At 36.9% G+C, this 5,000-nt stretch overlaps 1 protein-coding gene across 1 annotated transcript in view; it reads left to right on the top strand.

The window, feature by feature from the left end:
• Positions 1-5,000, top strand: part of LOC137621408 (protein tincar-like) — a 414,290-nt gene that overhangs the window by 387,137 nt on the left and 22,153 nt on the right.

Below are 5,000 nucleotides of genomic sequence, written 5' to 3'. Positions count from 1 at the left end.
GTGCAGAATAAGGCGGAAACTGCACAGAAGTAGAGAATATATAATGACCAGAGAAAGATCGAGAATTCTTCAATCTGAAGTAATTTTTTTTCTCTCTAAAAAAGGAAGGGCTTCTAAGGAGAGGCACCCCAATTGGACGTTTTCCTTTTGGAAATTCCTAACAGGCTCCCATTCGGAATAGTCTTCAAAATTCTCCCAACTCGTTGTTCGACTCTAATTTGTTATTCTTCATCAATAGGTAAGTTGAATGCTTTCATATCAGAGCTAAAAAAGATTCTTAGTCTCTTTGTTAGGAGAAATATGGAATGTCAGTGCATTTCCAAATCGGATTCAAATTGTCATTCGTCTTGAGCAGGAATGTTAGAAAAGGCAAAAAGATGGTTTTAATCGTTTTATTGATCAACCCAAATTTGCAAGATTTTATCACCGACTTGCTTCTGAGGCCATTATAAAGGAAATAAGATTTGGTTGATGCAGAAAATTCTTTGGCGAAAGTTGAGAGAATTGTTGAGTCTGCGACTTTGGAAGAAAACCAAAATACATCGTCTAAAAGGAATCAACGACATGTGTGTGTGTGTGTGTGTGTGTGTCACGAAAAGAGAACTAAGTTTGTGTTTTCATTTTTCCTTTCGTGGCTATGATACTTGATTATTTTATGCGCATCACGTGTTTGCTTTTGTGATTTCTACGCGCACACACACACACGCATATATATATATATATATATATATATATATATATATATATATATATATATATATATGCATATATATATAATGATAAATTTTGCACATTTAGACGTGTTTTTCATATTTATATAAGCCATATATTATACTCCCTTAATATCTGGATTCTCCCTATACCTCGGGATCAGAGAACCAAGGGGGAATCAACTCAAGAGATAATAGCTACTGGTCGGCCGGTGAATCGAACCCTGGTCCGAGAAACTGACACGAAAATTGGTATTACACACACACATACACACACACACACACACACACACACATATATATATATATATATATATATAATGTGTGTGTTTTGTATTTGCAGTGGATATTTGAGACGTTAAATGATAATAAAGAATTGAAATATGGCAACTCGATTTGTAATTTTTGTATGCTTTCTCTAACAAAGACAGCCCTTTACTGTCTTTGGTTCGCTAAGGTTTGTGAAGGCTCCGCCCATTTCGTTGAAGTAGTAAGAAGAGCAACACCTTGTCTGTTTTGTCATTGGAACAATAGAGACATCTGACGAAAGATTTCCCCCTGAGTGTCGGCGTTCTTTTGATTCTAACTGTACGTTCGAGCGAAATATTTTTAATTTGTAGCTGTCTCTAGTCGTATTTAGATTTTAGATATCACCCTACATGCTGATTTTCGTTTTCATTTGCATTTTAATAACGGCTGTCATTCAAGTTACCCACGGGATGTGTTTTTTACTCGTCACGACATATAGTCAATTATCTTTACATATTGACGGCAGCCATTATTCTAATGCTGTTTGTTCGACATCACATGATATGAGAACGTTACATTGTTAAAAAAACCGTAATTGTATTCGGAAGTTCTTCGTAAAAATATACTGTTCTTGGCCGTATTTCAGTAAAATACAGGTGACCGCAATTTTTACCTTACTTTGGTATTATCTTTTATCGGGTTTGTGACCGTAATATCATTCACTTTTTAAAAAGCAAATGTCTGGCAACCTTTATTCCAAGATTTATACCGTTTTTTACGGCAATTTTTTTAACAGTAATTCATGTCATATCAATTTGTTATTATTGATATAATTATTAGTAATAATAATATTCATGATGTATATTAATTCTTATAGAAAAGGACAGAACGGTTATTAATTCACTTAGCAAGATCTTAAGATATTGGAATGTTTTTAATTCCAGTTGTCTTTCAAGTTTAAGTGGGTCGAGGGAAGGTATAATTAGATTCGTGGTCTCCCGCTGGGGTTTGGAACCACTTCACAAGATGTAATAAGTCGGCAGCTGTTATTTCTCATTACAATTATTTCATTCTTAGAACTGAAAAGTGTAACAGTGTCGAGTTGGGTGATGTGGCCTCTTTTTTTTTTTTTTTTTTTTTTTTTTTTTTTTTTAATGAATATGGTTACTGTCATCAAAGCATCAGAGGGCGAAAGCTCATTACATCTTTAGGGGTTGTGGTGGCCGATGTGGTAACGTCCCTGACTGGTGAACGCCAGATTGGGGTTCGAGTCCCACTCAAACTCGTTAGTTTCTTTGGTTGCTTCAACCTCGCCATCCTTGGGGGCTAAGGAAGGGGGGGGAAGCCTATAGGTCTATATGTTGAGTCATCAGCAGCCATTGCCTGGCCCTCCTTGGTCTTAGCTTGGGTGAAGAGGGGGCTTGGGCGCTAATCATATGTATATATGTTCAGTCTCTAGGGCATTGTCCTGCTCGATAGGGCAATGTTACTGTCCCGTGCCTCTGCCATTCATGAGTGACTAAACCTTTAAAGGACGTTCAATAAAAGAATGTATTGCTGATGATGATGATAATAATAGCAATAATCATAATCATAATAATAATTGTAGTAGTAATACTACTACTACTACTACTACTACTAATAATAATAATAATAATAATAATAATAATAATTCCTATAACCTCCCATCTCTCCTGGGGCTCAACTACTATTTTTTTCACGCTAGGAATACATTTTCGATGCCTTGTTTCCGTGAAATTAATACCAGCACCATAAGATAACTTTATTTTTTTTTTCATTAATAATGAACCAAATTAACTTTTCCTCTAAAGCTTGGTTCGTAGTGATATTCTCACGGAGAGGTAATATTAACCAACAGACATAATTATTTGTTTGACTAAGTTACATATAATTTCAAACTCTTCTAAAAGCGTTGAAAGAAAGGGTTTTTAAAAATAGATTTTTATCAACAATCTTATCCATGCCATAAAGGTTAGAATTGGGTTTCCTGTGTAGACTACTCAAACTTTTATAGGTCGCTTATGAATGACAAATGCTAGGGGCCCTGACACCGCCCTTGCTGGACTATGCCTAAAGACTGGCCATATATACATTGTACAAATGATCAGCGCCGAAGGCCCCTCTCTACCCAAGCTAAAACCAGGGAGGGCCAGGAAATGGCTGCTGGTGACTCGGCAAGTAGACTTGTAGGTTCCCGCAAACCTCCTATCCTTAATTCAGAAGGATGGCGACGTTGTAGACACTGCAAGAAATTATTGAACTTGAGCGGGTCTCGATACCCAGCCCAGGTAGGGACGTTTCCAGTAGGCTACCACAATCCTGGATAGTCACGTCACTTGATTGTGAGGGCTTATATGAAACAACCCTACCTGACGATCTGTCGGACTGGGTTCGAGTCACGCTCAAGCTTGATAGTTTCTTGTAGTGTCTGCAACCTCACCATCCTTGTGAGCTTAGGATTGGGATTTTGGGGTAGGCTATAGGTCTACCTGTTGGGTCATCAGCAGCCATTAACTGGTCCTCCTGGTTCTAGCTTGGGTCTCCGGAGAGGGGGCTTGGTCAGTCTGTAGGGCATTGTCCTCCTAACAAGGATATTGTCACTATCTCTTTCTTCTGCCATTTCCGAGTTGCCTTTAAATCTTTAAACTGATTCGACAAATCAAGTTCCATACTGTTCAATATCCTTTTAGTTTTATTGAGAGATGAATAGTCATGCATTTTGACATGATATATCCAGACGTTCCTATAATCTATTCGTGCTCTTACGATCCTCAAAGCAACGTCTTGATGATGATAATGGTAATCTCGTGATCTTCCTTTATGGATTGACATGAGACGTGCGTTACATTTAATTTAATGTTCGTGCATGTAATTACGCTGTGATTGCTTTCGCCGTAATGACAGCATTCCAGATTCCTGTCACATGGTCCCTGTCTGTCCCTGTCTGCATTTGACGCAATTCCTTCTTAAAGGTGAGATAGAGGAGGGGAGTGAAAGGAAATATAATACTTTAGGATGTAATATTGGAGAGAGAGAGAGAGAGAGAGAGAGAGAGAGAGAGAGAGAGAGAGAGAGAGAGAGAGAGAGAGAGAGAGAGAGAGAGAGAGGAAATTTAACAGGGAATGGAGTGATGAAAGTGGAAAATGAGACAGTAAGAGGGAAGAGGTTGTGAAGCAAATATCAGTATATTACGAAATAGTAATATGAAATGGTGAAATGGAGAAATGAGATGGTAGTTACGTAACAAAGGCGTAAAATTACTCTGTTTTCAACATCTTCAAGAAAGAGATGAAAGGACGATTCTTTGCATAGAGGGAGCTAGAAACTGGGTAGAAAAACAATAATGGTTACTTTATGAATATCTTAAAACATATTCTGATGTAAGTATCGGGTTATTTCCCTATGGTCGTATTAGTATTATTATTATTATTATTATTATTGTTGTTGTTGTTGTTGTTGTTGTTGTTGTTGTTGTTGTTGTTATTATTATTATTACTAAGCTACAAACCTAGTTTGAAGAGCAAAATGCTATAAGCCCAAAGGCTCCACAGCGAAAAATAGCCCAGTGTGGTAAGGAAATAAGGAAATCGATAAACGATCTGAGAAATAACGAACAATTAGAATTAGATATTTTAAAAACAGTAACAACATTAAAACAGATGGTTCATAAATAGTCTACAAAAAGACATATGTCAGCCTATTCAACAATATGTTTTTTTGACATTTCCCATAAATAAACAATAGAATTACTCGTGGCACCCAATGTTGTAATTTTTTAGTTTCTATTAGGACCTCGTAATCAGTTGTGTTTGCAACTGACCGTAAAGCGATGTTGCAAGTTTAAATTTCGGTTTAGGGGCCCCAATACAACACTACATTACTTTACTTTAAGAGCTGTTTTACTGGTCCTGTCATACAGGGGAACCCTGTGAACTATAGGACCTACAAGATCTATACATTGTTAGGTATTTATAATATCACACAGCATATTCCGTTTTAATTGTCAATTTTACATTATCG

This window comes from Palaemon carinicauda, chromosome 28 (genome assembly GCF_036898095.1).
Source record: "Palaemon carinicauda isolate YSFRI2023 chromosome 28, ASM3689809v2, whole genome shotgun sequence".
NCBI lineage: Eukaryota > Metazoa > Arthropoda > Malacostraca > Decapoda > Palaemonidae > Palaemon > Palaemon carinicauda.
The sequence above is the reverse complement of the archived record's forward strand: the minus strand, read 5'-3'. Positions and strand labels throughout refer to the sequence as shown.